The sequence below is a fragment of the Capricornis sumatraensis genome, chromosome 15 (genome assembly GCF_032405125.1).
Source record: "Capricornis sumatraensis isolate serow.1 chromosome 15, serow.2, whole genome shotgun sequence".
Lineage (NCBI taxonomy): Eukaryota > Metazoa > Chordata > Mammalia > Artiodactyla > Bovidae > Capricornis > Capricornis sumatraensis.
The window spans coordinates 40,310,390-40,327,692 of NC_091083.1; the positions used below are offsets into that span (position 1 = coordinate 40,310,390).

Genomic DNA, 17,303 nt, shown 5'->3' on the forward strand with positions numbered 1-17,303 from the left:
AGAAACCTATATGTAAGTCAGAAAGCAACAGTTAGAACTGGACATGGAACAACAGACTGGTTCCAAATAGGAAAAAGAGTACATCAAGGCTGTATATTGTCACCCTGCTTATTTAACTTCTATGCAGAGTACATCATGAGAAATGCTGGACTGGAAGAAACACAAGCTTGAATCAAGATTGCCAGGAGAAATATCAATAACCTCAGATATGAAGATGACACCACTTTTACGGCAGAAAGTGAAGGATAGCTAAAGAGCCTGTTGATGAAAGTAAAAGAGGAGAGTGAAAAAGTTGGCTTAAAGCTCAACATTCAGAAAACTAAGATCATGGCATCCGGTCCCATCACTTCATGGCAAATGATGGGGAAACAGTGGAAACAGTGGCTGACTTCATTTTTCTGGGCTCCGAAAACACTGCGGAGAGTGATTGCATCCATGAAATTAAAAGACGCTTACTCCTTGGAAGGAAAGTTATGACCAACCTAGACAGCATATTAAAAAGCAGAGACATTACTTTGTCAACAAAGGTCCGTCTAGTCAAGGCTATGGTTTTTCGAGTGGTCATGTACGAATGTGAGAGTTGGACTATAAAGAAAGCTGAGTGCCAGAGAATTGATGCTTTTGAACTATGGTGTTGGAGAAGACTCTTGAGAGTCCCTTGGACTACAAGGAGATCCAACCTGTCCATCCTAGAGGAGATGAGTCCTGGGTGTTCATTGGAAGGACTGATGTTGAAGCTGAAACTCCAGTACTTTGGCCACCTGATGGGAAGAGCTGACTCATTTGAAAAGACTCTGATGCTGGGAAAGATTGAGGACAGAAGGAGAAGGGGACGACAGAGGATGAGATGGTTGGATGGCATAACCGACTCAATGGACATGGGTTTGGGTGGACTCCGGGAGTTGGTGATGGACAGGGAGGCCTGGCGTACTGCAGTACATGGGGTGGCAAAGAGTCAGACACGACGAAGCAACTGAACTGAACTGAACCCAAAATGTGGATAATTCATTTGTGGACTCATTTTAATAAACCAGGTTTTATCTGGGGGAAGAAACATACTTTTAAGGATGAATCTCTTCAGTTTTGGCCTGCTTGATTCAGATAAGATTTTCTCCTTCAAGTTCCCTGTCTTGCGTTTAAAAAAAAAGTTTGCTTTATAAATTGAATACATTTACTTCTCCAAATAGGAGTTTGATAATAATTTTTTCTCGTTCGTGCCTTTAAAGCATATAATTTTGTTAGAATGCTACTATGTCATGTCATGCCACAGCATTATTAAACTATAAACAAGGTTTTACCTATTCATTTTTTCTATGTTATAGTTAAAAATATATGTGTTTTTTCTTAATCTGAGGAAGTAGCTGGCATAGGGCTCTGGAGTCAGTAAGAAGGCCATTGGCTTTGTTACTTCTTTTGTAGAATTAGGAAATTTGAGTAAATCAATGACTCACATACCTTAAGAAATTTTTCTGTTCCCCCCCCCGCAAGGAAAACAACCAGAGGCAGTCCTAAGATGGTGGAGGAATAGGACGGGGAGACCACTTTCTCCCTCACAAATTCATCAAAAGAACATTTGAACGCTGAGTAAATTCCACAAAACAACTTCTGAATGCTGGCAGAGGACATCAGGCACCCAGAAATCAGCCCATTGTCTTCGAAAGGAGGTAGGAAAAAATATAAAACATAAAAAGAGAGACAAAAGAGGTAGAGATGGAGATCTGTCCCGGGAAGCGAGTCTTAAAAAAAAGAGAAGTTTCCAAACACCAGGAAACACTCTCACTGGTGAGTCTGTGGTGAGCCTTGGAACCTCAGAGGGCAACATAACCGGGAGGAAAAATAAATAAATAATTAAAACCCACAGAATACGTGCCCAACAGTAACTCCCAGCAGAGAAGCCGCTTGGATGCCCGCATCAGCCACTAGCAAGTGGGGGCTGGGCAGGGAGGCACAGGGTGCATTGCTTAGAGTAAGGACTGGGCCTGAATGCCCCAAGGGCAATCTGAGGGAACTAACTTGAGATAGCAAACCAGACTGTGGGACAGCTACCCCGTGAAAAGCCCTAACCTAAGACACTGCATGGCAACTCACTCCAGTATTCTTGCCTGGAAAACCCCCTGGGTGGAGAAGCCTGCCAGGCTGCAGTCCATGGGGTTGCAGAGTCCAACATGACTGAACAACTTCACAAAACACTGCCAGGCCTGCTCACAGAACAAAGGCCCATCCCCCGCTGGAGACAGGCAGGCAAGGGCAGCCAGAGCCAGAAGGGGCCAATCGCAGCCCCAGAGAGGCATCATCTACCAAATTGCAAGCAGGCTTTGTTGCTAACCAAGACTTATTGGGATTCTGGACGGTCGACATCTGCCTGAGAAATTGTGCTGGTTGTACACCCAGAAAACTTAGCGGCAGGGACGGGGGAGGTGATAAGTCACAGAGACCGCGCTCGCCAAACACCTGGTCACCTGAGCTGCTCAGATCTGGGAAGGGCACAAAACGTAGGCCCAACCAAGTCTGCGCCTTTGTGGAGTACCCGAGTACCTGAACCTGAGCGGCTTAGACCTGGGAAGTGCATACAACCCAGGGCCAGCCTCAGACCGTTCCCGGCAGAGGAATCTAGAGCTTAGGCAGTGTAGACAGTTTGCACACTGTGAGCGGGGGCAAAACCAGTGTGGCTGAGACACTGTGAGCAAACACCAGTGTTATTTGTTTGCAGTGTTCCTCCCTCCCCACAGCACTACTGAACAAGAGAGCCTATAAAAGTGTCCACCACCGCCCCCTTGTGTCAGGGTGGAAATGAGACACTGAAGAGACCCGCAAACAGAAGAAGCTAAAACAGAGGGAACTGCCTTGGAAGGGACAGATGGAGAAGTCTTGAGGCTACTGTAAGAATAAGACTGAAAACCAGAGGCAGGAGGCTTAAGTCCAAATCCTGAGAACACCACAGAACTCCGGACTCCAGGGAACATTAATTGATAGGAACTCATCAAACGCCTCCATACCTACACTGAAACCAAGCACCACCCAAGGGCCAACAAGTTCCAGAGCAAGACATATCACACAAATTCTCCAGAAACACAGGAACATAGCCCTGAGCTTCAATATACAGGCTGCCCAAAGTCACTCCAAACCCACTGACATCTCATAACTCATTACTGGACACTTCATTGCACTCCAGAGAGAAGAAATCCAGCTCCACCCACCAGAACACTGACACAAGCTTCCCTAACCAGGAAACCTTGACAAGCCACCTGTCCAACCCCACCCACAGTGAGGAAACTCCACAATAAAGAGAACACAAATGGCCGGAATACGGAAAGGCCACCCCAAACACAGTAATACAAACAAGATGAAGAGGCAGAGAAATACGCAGCAGGTAATACGTGAACCGTGAACTTCCCGATGTTCAAGCTGGTTTTAGAAAAGGAAGAAGAACCAGAGATCAAATTGCCAACATCCACTGGATCATCAAAAAAGCAAGAGAGTTCCAGAAAAACATCTATTTCTGCTTTATTGACTATGCCAAAGCCTTTGACTGTGTGGATCACAATAAACTGTGGAAAATTCTGAAAGAGATGGGAATATCAGACCACCTAACCTGCCTCTTGAGAAATCTGTATGCAGGTCAGGAAGCAACAGTTAGAACTGGACATGGAACAACAGACTGGTTCCAAATAGGAAAAGGAGTATGTCAAGGCTGTATATTGTCACCCTGCTAATTTAACTTCTATGCAGTGTACATCATGAGAAATGCTGGACTGGAAGAAATACAAGCTGGAATCAAGATTGCCGGGAGAAATATCAATAACCTCAGATATGCAGATGACACCACCCTTATGGCAGAAAGTGAGAGGAACTAAAAAGCCTCTTGATGAAAGTAAAAGAGGAGAGTGAAAAAGTTGGCTTAAAGCTCAACATTCAGAAAACTAAGATCATGGCATCCAGTTCCATCACTCCATGGGAAATAGATGGGGAAACAGTGGAAACAGTGTCAGACTTTATTTTTGGGGGCTCCAAAATCACTGCAGATGGTGACTGCAGCCATGAAATTGAAAGATGCTTACTCCTTGGAAGAAAAGTATGACCAACCTCGATAGCATATTCAAAAGCAGAGACATTACTTTGCCAACTAAGGTCCATCTAGGCAAGTCTATGGTTTTTCCAGTAGTCATGTATGGATGTGAGAGTTGGACTGTGAAGAAGGCTGAGCCCCGAAGAATTGATGCTTTTGAACTGTGGTGTTGGAGAAGACTCGAGAGTCCCTTGGACTGCAAGGAGATCCAACCAGTCCATTCTGAAGGAGATCAACCCTGGGATTTCTTTGGAAGGAATGATGCTAAAGCTGAAACTCCAATACTCTGGCCACCTCATGCGAAGAGTTGACTCATTGGAAAAGACTTTGATGCTGGGAGGGATTGGGGGTAGGAGGAGAAGGGGACGACCGAGGATGAGATGGCTGGATGGCATCACGGACTCGATGGACGTGAGCCTCAGTGAACTCTGGGAGTTGGTGATGGACAGGGAGGCCTGGCGTGCTGTGATTCATGGGGTCGCAAAGAGTCAGACATGACTGAGTGACTGAACTGAACTGAAAGGAACAGGATAAATGCCCACCAAACCAAACAAAAGAGGAAGAGATAAGGAATCTACCTGATAAAGAATTCCAAATAATAATAGTGAAAATGATCCAAAATCTTGAAAACAAAATGGAGTTACAGATAAATAGCCTGGAGACAAGGATTGAGAAGATGCAAGAAAGGTTTGACAAGGACCTAGAAGAAATAAAAAAGAGTCAATATATGATGAATAATGCAATAAATGAGATCAAAAACACTCTGGAGGGAACCAACAGTAGAATAATGGAGGCAGAAGAAAGGATAAGTGAGGTAGAAAATAGAATGTAGAAATAAATGCAACAGAGATGAAAAAAGAAAGACTAATTAAAAGAATTGAGGGCAATCTCAGAGGCCTCTGAGACAATGTTAAATGCCGCAATATTCGGATCATAGGAGTCCCAGAAGAAGAAGACAAAAAGAAAGACCATGAGAAAATACTTGAGGAGATAATAGTTGAAAACTTCCCTAAAGTGGGGAAGGAAATAATTACCCAAGTCCAAGAAACCCAGAGAGTCCCAAACAGGATAAACCCAAGGTGAAACAGCCCAAGACACATATTAACTGTCATGTGAGTGTATGTTCCTTGGTTCTTTGTCTCATCACAACAAAGATTTGGATCGATGGACGTTAAAGCCCTCGACGTGTCACAGCTCTCGGGTTTTGGACAAACTGTGTTATAGCTCTTAGGTAAATCAGTGTTACAGCTCTATTTTATTTAGAAGATAGCAGGACAATCCATCCTCAAAGTGTGAGGGCATGCTAACCCAAAGACTTGAAGAGAAGAGAGTGGAGGAGCGCCTGGTGTGGGGCGGGTGGGCAGGGTAGGGAGAGAGAGAGGGAGGAGGGAGAGAGAGGTGGAGAGAGGGAGAGAGAGAGCGCACGCATATGGGAGAGAAAGAGAGCGCTTTGGCTCCTCTTTTTATATGTTTTTTCCTCCACCTGGGCCTGCTCTATGCAAATTGGGCTTAGCCAGGAGTGCTGTTTGTTCTACCTGAAGTCTTCACTCTGGTCCTCGGACCTTCCTTTGACCTTCCTTGCCTTTTTTAGCCACCACCATTTTGGATTTCTTTTCCCTGTTCTACCTACCTAACATTCCCCCCTCAAGAGATGGGAGGGCCCCCGAGGCCCCGCCCCGCGCGCGGTCACGCGCTGCCGCAGAACGCAGAGGACGCAGAGCGCAGAGCAGAGTCCCGGCTCCCGCTACAGAGGAGGGGCGGCCGCGCGGGTGATGTGAAGTGAGGGTCACCGGTGAGGCACGTCCCGCGGACGCGCGCGGCGCCCCTCCCACGCACGCGACGCCCCGCCCCCGCGCGGGAGGACGCACGCGGCGCCCCGCCCCCCGTGACCCAGGTCCTGCGGACGCACGCGGCGCCCAGTCCGCGCACGCGGCGCTGGGGCAGCTGGGAGGCTCTCCGCCCGCGTCCGCGCCATCGAGCCCGGGGCGGCGGCGAGGGCCTTTGGTGGATGGTTCTCCTTGCCCAGCGACTCTGCGTGCTGCCGGCGATGGAGGGCGTGCGCTGGGCTTTTCCCTGTGGCACGTGGCTACCCAGCCGCGCCGAATGGCTGCTAGCGGTCCGATCGATCCAGCCCGAGGAGAAGGAGCGCATCGGCCAGTTCGTCTTCGCCCGGGACGCTAAGGCCGCCCTGGCTGGTCGTCTGATGATAAGGAAATTAGTTGCAGAAAAATTGAATATACCTTGGAATAATATTCGTTTGCAAAGAACTGCAAAAGGAAAACCAGTTCTTGCAAAAGACTCATTGAATCCTTACCCCAATTTCAACTTTAACATCTCTCATCAAGGAGACTATGCTGTACTTGCTGCAGAATCTGAGCTACAAGTTGGAATTGATATAATGAAGACTAGTTTTCCAGGTCGTGGTTCAATTCCAGAATTTTTTCATATCATGAAAAGAAAGTTCACCAACAAAGAATGGGAAACAATCAGAAGCTTTAAGGATGAATGGACTCAGCTGGATATGTTTTATAGGAATTGGGCACTGAAAGAAAGCTTCATAAAAGCAGTAGGTGTTGGATTAGGATTTGAATTGCAGCGGCTTGAATTCGATATATCCCCATTAAACCTGGATATAGGCCAAGTTTATAAAGAAACACGTTTATTTTTGGATGGAGAAGAAGAAAAAGAATGGGCATTTGAGGTTACATCTCAAGATGATTCTAAAGCAACCCAGAGGCAGTTTACTATTCTCACCTTTAATGATTTAATATCATCTGCAGTTCCTATGACCCCTGAAGATCCTTCATTTTGGGACTGTTTTTGCTTTACAGAAGAGATTTCAATAAGAAATGGTACAAAGTCATGATACGATTTTCTGAGTAACAAAGGGAAGTGAAAACTGTAGTCTTCTGTATTCACTAAAATAAATGCCTGAGAGTATCAAATTTTATTTCACAAAACATTTTTAAAAAGAAGAAACAACTTTTCCTATTAAAAAGGCAGACTCTCAGATCAAGATAGACGACTAGAATACATGTTTACCTCTTCTTCCTCCCCAAAATCATATTGGATTTGCTAAAAAAAAAAATAGAGTCCTACAGTGATAGAACAGAATACACAAAATAGAGAATGTTCAAATTCGTGTTTTTCAGAGAGAACTATTTTAGAGGTACCTATCCTTAAAACATGGAGTATCTTCCCAGATCTTTTTCTTGGCAAATGATACCCTATTAATATACTTTTTTTTTTAATAGAAAATACTGTATTTAATTTTTGTCTTGACTCTACATCTGAGGTCCATAAATATACTGGTGTAGCATAACTTTTAGTGCTGCTTAAGTATTCTGTTTTCCAGCTACTATCAAGATGCAATTGACCAGAGGTAATACAGTTCAACTGTAATTGACTTAGTAACCAAGGACATTTATTGTGTCACATAACAATTTAAAGTTGCCCATTAAGGCCTTTTTTTCTTTTGCCTCCATCTTAGCTTATTTGTTTTGCTTCAGCCTGGTCTGCCTCAAGCATCTGAAAGGCAGAAAAGGCTGTTTTGTCTCTCACATCTCAGTTTTGTTAGTGAGGAAGGTTTTTTTCCTCTTAAGAGCCCCCAGAAAATTTCCACAAAGTTTCTGGTGACCCTGATCAGATCACTGAGAAAGCTGAACTTGACACTCTTGGCTTCTGTGGAAAGAAAACTCTTAGTAAGGAAGAAGCCTAAGGCAGAGTCTGGGGGAGTGATACCTAGGGGAGGCCCCCTGCCTGCCATGAGGAAGGTGTGCCACAGCTGACTGATTCTGTCCTCTCTGCTAGGCATTTTGAATGTCTGCAGTTTTTACTGTAAGCAGTGGTTTATTGAATATCCTTTGTAGTTACATTTTGAAGTACATGTTTAATTATGTCCAAAAGAATTAAATATATTCAGAGCCTCAATAAGTATTGCCAAATTTTTCTCCAAAAAGGCTGCATAATTATTTCCAGTTAGTGTTAGATGTTTGATCATTTTCTCACCACCCCCACCCTCCATCAGCCTACAGACTTGGTCATCTGTAGGTCATCATAGATAGTATCTTTAAAAAAAAAAAAAATTTAATCTTTGCCAATATAGGTTAAAAATGGTACCTTATATTTTAAAAGTGTGTTTCTTTCATTGCAAACAAGGTTACTATGGCAGTGTTATTATTGGCTGTTTATTTTTTTTTTTTTGTATGAACTGCCTGATCATTATCTTAACCTGTTTTTATTTTGGTAAATAAGATTTAAAGTACAAACATAATATGCAAGATGCAAGACCATCATATTGATGACAGAATCTATTCTATGGTTGTAGTGCATGTCTTGGGGAGTTTGAAGTCTTACATTAATAATTGTTAAATGTCAGAAGTGAAATAGTTTCATTGTTTCTATTACTAAAGTGAAAAGTTGTGTTTAAATTGTATAAAATTAGGTATTTTGCTTAAGTACAACAAAAATTTTGAACATTTTATTTTTTACCTCGTTAAGCATGCACAGATGTTCCAAGCATAGTAAATAACTTGTTTTAAAAGGATCAAGTAGCATTTGTAGCAGAGGAAGCATTGTTATCCGTAGCATGAGTGTAATGGTGATATGAAAACGCTGCCGTCTGTCTTGTCATTATAACATTTCTGAACTTTTATGGATCAGGCACCATGCTGCGTTTCCGGGGGTGGGGCGGGGGTGGGGCGGGGGTGGGGTGGGGCGGGCAGTGGGTGGAGATCTGTTGTCTTAAGGTTTCACATAGTCAGAATCAAATAAATACACATAGTTTAGATTCAAGTAGGTCTATAAAAATCTTTTTTTCTAATAAAAATTACCATTTCCTTGACCACTTCCTATTTCCTGTCCCCAGAGTGAGCTGTTTCACTGATTTTTTTGTTGTTATTTATTACCGTATCTCTAAATAGCATGCTTATCTTGCTTTACCTGTTTCCAGTTTGAGGCGTTTCTTTAATTTCTAATATAAGACTTTGTTCTGCTGCTTCCCAGCCATTACACTTTCCCGTCCTGCTCCCCTTTTCCCAGTGTATGTACTTCAGTGCTTTCATTATTGACTGTGATTAAGAATGTATGCACGATTGAGATTATGTAACACTGTACAGCTAAGTGATACGTTACTCTTACCCTGTACTGCCTTTTTATTTCCTTGACTTAATAATTAACTTTGTTTGTGTAGGTTTCTGTGTACTTATTGCTAATTAAACCCAAAACTCTACTTTCAGACATACCAGTTGTTTATCACTTTTATCCATCTTGAAGAAGTTGCTCCTGAAGCAATAATCTGTTTTGTCCATTCTGAACTTTTTGCCTTCTGTGGCTAGTGCACAGCTGTCATCCTGGGATCTCTTTTCACCATCGTCCTAGGAATTACTTCTGTCTCCCTTATGTTGGCAGTTCACCAGGTGGCTCAGTGGTAAAGAATCCACCTGCCGGTGCAGGAGATGCAGTTCAGTCTCTGAGTCAGGAAGATGCCCTGGAGGAGGAAATGGCAACCCACTGCAGTGTTATTGCCAGGATAATCCTGTGGACAGAGGGGCATAGAGGCCATAGTCCAAGAGTCAGGCAAAACTAGCACACACCCCTATATTGGGTTCCCTGATGGCCCATTTTCTGTGTCTCATGTCCTAAGATTTACTGCTTCATTTGTGTGGATCATTATCAAGTAACTTCTTGAGAACAAAGGGAGTATAGAGATACATTTTTTCACAGAGTGGTATAGGAGATCTGATTTCTTCTTACAGATTATGCCATTCAGTTCCCCCACCAAAACACCCTGTATTTGGTGTCGCCAGTTTTTGAGTCTGGAGCTGGGCTGGACCACAACACTGTTTCATATCCATATTTTGCTGAGTCCAGAAGCATTCTTTGTATTGTACCATACTGCCCAGTATTTATAGCTTCATTGGTTTCTGTTAATATTTTCCTACCTAGGAACTCTGATGGATTGACTTTTTAAAATGAATCTGTGTGTGTATGTGTGCACATAAACATATTCACGTATCCTGTGCTCTTTAAACTCAGGAATTGAATATATTTGGATATATTTTCAATTAAAATATTTGTCATCATTACTACTAAGTATCTGAAACTCAGAAACTAGATTTGGGTAACTAAATAGCCCCTTGCTGACTGAAGTATTGCCATCTGAACTTACAGCTCAAGAGATTTATATGTGTGTATGTTTCTGTACATGTTTTTATGTGTGTATATACATAAATATATGTATACCTAAATATATTCATCTTTGATCAAAAAAAAAAAAAAAAAAGAGATGGGAGGCCCAATTCTTTGGGAATAAGGGCGTCGAGGTCTTTCTGGCTACTTCCTGCTGAACTGGGGTAGTGAGGGGTATTGGGCCTCCCCTTCTTGCTAGTCTCAAGCCTCAGAGTCCTTATAGCAGTGTCCATCTAAGGGTGTGATATTTTTCGTGGTCGGCTGTAGTTTTATATCTTTGTTGAACTGGCACTGCATGTTGTAGCTTGTTGACCTGGGCAGAGACAAAACGGGTTAGACAATTGACAGTTCATGGAATATAAGCATCATCAATATAGCATAACAAGGAGGGGCATTAGTCAATTTTAAATTCACATCGCCAGGATGGCTCAAGTCCCTCCTTGTTCAGGGATCAGAAGATCTATCTCTTGTCTGTTTTGGAATACAATCTCTGTCAAGCTGGGTTGACTCTTTAGAGCTATCCTGAGAAATCTTATCCCCAGAAACTAGATTTTGGGGGTGTTCATTAGAATGGCACTCATTGGTAGTCCTGAATAGGTATCAGAGATCTCCCAGGGGCTCACAGGTGTATTGAGTGTCCTCTTCTGTCTTCTTCCATGGCTTGACTCATGAATAGTGATTCCAGGAGTCATGTCCTGGTACCCTGACTGCTGTGGGGGTAGAAAGTATTACAGGGTAAGGGCCCTTCCATGTGGGCTGGAGGTGAGCTTTTGGGGACCCATCTTTCCAGACTTTAATTAGGACTTGAGTCCCTGGAGCATATAGTGGTGACTCCTTAGAATCTTTTGGGTCCTGTTTTATACCCCACAAGTGTATATCCTGTTGGAATTGCCCAATGGCCATGGTATAAGACTGGAGGGTCTGAACCTCTGGATCTAGGAAGAGGTCATTGACATAAACAAAAGGTCTCCCATATAGCATCTCATAAGAACTAACACCAAGCTGTTCCTTAGGGGCAATGCGGGTGCAGAGGAGAGCTATTGGTAAAGCCTCCTTCCATCCCAGGGAGGTCTCCTGGGTTATCTTTTTTATAGCTGATTTTAAGAATTGATTGGCTCTTTCTACTTTTCCTGAAGATTGAGGCCTTCAGGCACAATGGAGATAATAAGTAATGCCCAATGCTTTTGAGACCCCTTGGGTGACCTTGGAAGTAAATGATGTCCCATTGTCACTTTGTAATGACCTGGGCAGACCAAATCTTGGAATGATTTCATGAAGCAGTTTTTTTACCACCTCCTCAGCCTTCTCAGTCCGAGTGGGAAAGCCTTCAATCCATCCTGTGAATGTATCTATCATAACTAATAGGTATTTATACCCTTGAGAAACTGGCATCTGGGTGAAATCCATCTGCCAGTCCTCTCCGGGGTAGGCTCCACATCGCTGGATGGGCTGGGCCAGCTGGGGTCTTCGAGCTCCTTGGGGGTTGTTTAATTGGCAAGTGGGACAAGAGGAGACCACCTGTCTTATAGTTGTTTGGAAGCCTGTTCCTCTGAAGGACCTTTCTAGTAATCTTTGGAGGGCCTTTTCTCCTAAATGAGTAGTGGCATGTAAGGAGTTAGCCAACTTCCGTTGGAGGTTCCCAGGCAGAAAAAGGAGTCCCTCCTTTTGGAGCCACCCCATATGATCTTCTTGAAAGCCCTCACTCAGCTTTAAGAGTCTCACCTTCAGTATAGGAATGAGTTTCTGGCAAATTAGTCTGTGGAACTAAGGTGGCAACCCCTATTAGGTCATGGTTCTGTAACACTGCTCTCCTAGCTGCCTGATCAGCTGCTTGGTTCCCTCGTGCCACTTCTGTGTCCCCTTTTTGGTGTCCTTTACAATGGGAGACTGAAACCTCAGTGGGCAGATGGACTGCCTCCAAGAGTCGAAGAATCTGATCACCATATTTGATTGGGGACCCTCGGGTGGTCAAGTGGCCCCTTTCTTTCCAAATAGCAGCATGTGTATGTAGGACCAGAAAGGCATACTTGGAATCAGTGTAAATGGCTATTCTTTTTCCTTTTCCCAGCTCTAAAGTTCAAGTCAGGGCCATGAGCTCAGCTAATTGGGCTGAAGTACCTGGTGGCAGAGGCTTAGCCTCTATGGTCTCAAAATTGGAGACTACTGCATAGCCAGCTCTTCTTTTTCCATCGAAGACAAAGCTGCTTCCATCAGTGTACCAGATTTCCTCAGGATTGGTCAAAGGATATTCTGACAATGCCTCTCGGGGTTTTGCCCAGGGTGTTCAAGGTTTCTAGACAAGAGTGAAAGGGGAGAGAGCCCTCGGGGGTAGGCAGGAGGGTGGCTGGGTTAAGAACCTCACAAGGGGATATAGTGAGGCCTGGATTTTCCATCAGCATTACTTGATATCTGAGGATTCTTTGATCAGACATCCATAAATGGCCTCTCCCATTTAGGAGTTGTTTTACTTGGTGGCTGGTAAAAATAGTTAGTTTGCCCCAAAGGAGAGTTTTAAAGCATCTTCTATCATGATTGCAATAGCTGCAAGATTTTGAAGGCAAGGGGGCCTGCCTCGGGTAGTTGGATTGAGCTTTTTGGATAAGTAAGCTACAGGCTGGGGCTCAGATCCCAACCTTTGAGTTAACACTCCCAAAGCTACTCCCTCTCTTTCATGGACATAAAGTTGGAATGCTTTTTCTGGGCCTGGCAACCTCAAGGCAGGTGCCTGAGTTAAGGCCTGTTTTAGTGTAGCCTCTGCCTTCTTTTGAGGAGTTCCCCACATCAGTGGGATTGAATCATCTCGTCCCTTTAAGCTTTCATATAAGGGGTGGGCAATTAGACCATAGTTGGGTATCCAGATTCTACAATATCCAGTTAGCCCCAGGAAAGCTCGCAATTGTTTTCAAGTCGTGGGAGAGAGCAACTGGAGGATTCCTTGTACCCGATCAGAGGACAGCCTCTTGGACCCGTGTGTAATCTGAACTCCCAGGTAAGTGACCTTTGTCTCGACCATCTGTGCCTTAGCACGGGAGACTTTATATCCCCTTTCTGCCAAGAAGTTTAGAACCTGAATTGCATGTTGTTGAGCACTTTTCTCATCTGGAGAGCAGATTAGTAGGTTTTCTACGTATTGTAATATTTTTCCATTAGGTCCCAGGTCCAGATCTAGGAGATCCCAGCTAAGGGCCTGTCCAAACAGGTGGGGGTTATCTCTGAACCCCTGAGGTAATACTGTCCAAGTCATCTGTTGTCGTTTTTCTCCTGGGACCTCCCACTCAAAGGCAAAAAGATATTGGGATTCTTTAGCCAGTGGTATGCAAAAAAATGCATCTTTGAGATCCAAGACTGTAAACCACTTGGCACTTGGTGGGATTTCTCCCAAGATTACATAGAGATTGGGTACTGTGGGATGGAGGGGGACTACAGCTTCATTCATGATCCGGAGATCTTGAACCATTCACCAGGTTATGTCTTCTTTCTTTACTGAGAGGATTGGAGTGTTTCATGGCAAACTGGTGGGGACCAACAGCCCACAAGCAAGGAATTTATTTATTAAAGGCTGTAGTCCCTCCCAAGCCTCTCTTTTGAGAGGGTATTGTTTCCGGTTAGGAAACCGAGTGGGATCTGGGAGGAAAATGATGACCGGTTCGGCTTGGTAGGCTTGTCCAGGAACCCCCTGGTCCCACACCTGGGGGTTAATTTTGTCTTCCCCTGGTTTTTGGTCCCTCTCTATTGAAGGTGTAATGGGTTCCTCAGTAGTAACCAGGAGCTGTAGAGCTCTAGGGGCTGAAAAACTTCCCATCACAAGGGTGGTCCCCAGTTTAGTGAGTATATCTCTTCCCAATAAGGGAGTAGGACACTCAGGGACCACCAGAAACTGGTGGGAAAATATTTGTCCATCCCAGCAACAAAGAAGTGCTCGGGTGAATCTTTTAGTAGTTGCTTTTCCTGTAGCACCCAAAATGGTACAAGTTTGGGAGGAGAAGGCTCCAGAGTAGGAGATCAAGACAGAGTAGGTAGCCCCTGTGTCAACCAAGAAATTCTCGGACCTACCTGCCACATCCAGTTGCACCCTTGGCTCCAGCCCCGTGATGGTTATCTGTGACAGGCGGGCTGGCTGGAGTGGGCTGCTTCAGTCCTCTTGAAACATCATGAGGGTAGGCTTGGCGCTTGACCTTGAGGCTCTTGGGTCCCGAGGGCAGAGTGCTGCCCAATGTCCCAGTTGATGGCATTTGTGGCAAGCCGTTCTAGGAGACCTGTGGTTTGGACACTCTTTGGCCCACTGCCCTACCTGTCTACAGATCAGGCATTTGTCTCGTGCCTTGTCCTTCAAGGACTCAGGGTTTGCCATAAGGCTTCTCTGGAGGGTGGCCAGCATCTGGGCATGCCTTGTCTCTTTCTTTCTCTCCTTCTCCTGGGCCTTGGCCTCCTTTTCCTGTTCTCTATTATAAAAGGTATTGGTGACTGTCTGGACCATCTCATCTAAAGAGGCAGTGGGGTCCTGCTGTTGTAGCTATTGTAACTTAATTCTGATATCTGATGCACATTGGGACAGGAATTTGTCCTTTAAAATCACCTGTCCCTCATAAGAGTCTAAGTCCAGATTGGTAAACTTTTGGAGTGCCTCTTTTAGCCTTTCCAGAAAGGCAAGGGGGTTCTCATTGGGCTCCTGAGTTTTTGCTGAGACTGGGCACAGTCCCACAAGTAATAGGCTTCCTTCTGTTTCCATGGGTGGACTTCCTTAGGGGTGAGTCTTTCTGAAGCTTATCCTACCCAGAACTGTTGCAACCTGAGAGCTAGGCGTCCCTGGGTCAGGGTGCAGATCCCCAGGCAGGCTGAAGAGTGACAGCCTCCTAGAGATCGAATCCCCAGGCAGGCAGAGGCATGACGGCCTCCCAAGAATTGGGTCCCTGAGCAGGTCGAGGTGTGACGACCTCCTGGGACCCCTGGGACTAGCAGATCCCTGAGCAGGTTGAGGCATGAAAACCTTTCGAGGACCAGATCCCTAGGCAGGCCAAGGCGTGATGACCTCCTGGGACCCCTGGGACTAGCGGATCCCCGAGCAGGTTGAGGCGTGACAATCTTTCGAGGACCAGATCCCTAGGCAGGCCAAGGTGTGAGGACCTCCTGGGACCCCTGGACTGGAGCTTGGGCGTCCCCAAGGTCTCCAGTGTAACCAGTACTGGGTAGGATTAGGGGGTTAGATATTATAGAGTATTTCTCTCCCAAGGCCAGCTATTTTCTGGTTGTCTCTCCAGAAGATTGTAGAGGCAACCTTGTGGGTCTGGATGGGGCTCAGGCAAAGAGCAAGAAACAGGAGGGAAGGGGGCAGAGCATAGCACAAGGGTATAATGTAAACCAATTAAAATCAATTGGGTCCAAGATGACAAGTCAAATTCAAATACTTAATCTCCAGTCTATAAGGCAACAGACACACCCAGAGGTGGCAGGACAGCACCAAGTTCAGTTCAGTTCAGTCGCTCAGTCATGTCCGACTCTTTGCGACCCCATGAATTGCAGCACGCCAGGCCTCCCTGTCCATCACCATCTCCCGGAGTTCACTCAGACTCATGTCCATCGAGTCCGTGATGCCATCCAGCCATCTCATTCTGGGTCGTCCCCTTCTCCTCCTGCACCCAATCCCTCCCAGAATCAGAGTCTTTTCCAATGAGTCAACTCTTTGCATGAGGTGGACAAAGTACTGGAGTTTCAGCTTTAGCATCATTCCTTCCAAAGAAATCCCAGGGTTGATCTCCTTCAGAATGGACTGGTTGGATTTCCTTGCAGTCCAAGGGACTCTCAAGAGTCTTCTCCAACACCACAGTTCAAAAGCATCAATTCTTCGGCGCTCAGCCTTCTTCACAGTCCAACTCTCACATCCATACATGACTACTGGAAAAACTATAGCCTTGCCTAGATGGACGTTAGTCAGCAAAGTAATGTCTCTGCTTTAGAATATACTATCTAGGTTGGTCCTAACTTTTCTTCCAAGGAGTAAGCGTCTTTTAATTTCATGGCTGCAATCACCATCTGCAGTGATTTTGGAGCCCCCCAAAATAAAGTCTGACACTGTTTCCACTGTTTCCCCGTCTATTTCCCATGAAGTGATGGGACTGGAGGCCATGATCTTCATTTTCTGAATGTTGAGCTTTAAGCCAACTTTTTCGCTCTCCTCTTTCACTTTCATCAAGAGGCTTTTTAGCTCCTCTTCACTTTCTGCCATAAGGGTGGAGTCATCTGCATATCTGAGGTTATTGATATTTCTCCTGGCAATCTTGATTCCAGCTTGTGTTTCTTCCAGTCCAGCGTTTCTCATGATGTACTCTGCATAGAAGTTAAATAAGCAGGGTGACAAGATACAGCCTTGACGGACTCCTTTTCCAATTTGGAACCAGTCTGTTGTTCCATGTCCAGTTCTAACTGTTGCTTCCTGACCTGCATACAGATTTCTCAAGAGGCAGGTCAGGTGGTCTGGTATTCCCATCTCTTTCAGAATTTTCCACAGTTTATTGTGATCCACACAGTCAAAGGCTTTGGCATAGTCAATAAAGCAGAAGTAGATGTTTTTCTGGAACTCTCTTGCTTTTTCGATGATCCAGCGGGTGTTGGCAATTTGATCTCTGGTTCCTCTGCCTTTTCTAAAACCAGCTTGAACGTCAGGGAGTTCACGGTTCACGTATTGGTGAGGCCTGGCTTGGGGATGGCTCCAAGGCACTGTGAAAGAGAAGGAGGAGTGGGCGGTTTCCTAATGGTAGGGATGATCCTCCCACTCATTAGCATATGAATTCCATCCCTTCACAAAACCTTCAGTTCAGTTCAGTTCAGTTCAGTTCAGTCGCTCAGTCGTGTCCGACTCTTTGCGACCCCATGAATTGCAGCACGCCAGGCCTCCCTGTCCATCACCATCTCCCGGAGTTCACTCAGACTCATGTCCATCGAGTCCGTGATGCCATCCAGCCATCTCATTCTGGGTCGTCTCCTTCTCCTCCTGCCCCCAGTCTCTCCCAGCATCAGAGTCTTTTCCAATGAGTCACCTCTTTGCATGAGG

General features: G+C 45.1%; 2 pseudogenes; one reads left to right on the forward strand and one right to left on the reverse strand.

Moving 5' to 3' along the window:
- The window catches only part of LOC138091095 (patched domain-containing protein 3-like), a 140,889-nt pseudogene that overhangs the window by 89,129 nt on the left and 34,457 nt on the right, over nucleotides 1–17,303 (reverse strand).
- Nucleotides 6,075–7,007, forward strand: LOC138091302 (L-aminoadipate-semialdehyde dehydrogenase-phosphopantetheinyl transferase pseudogene; annotated as a pseudogene).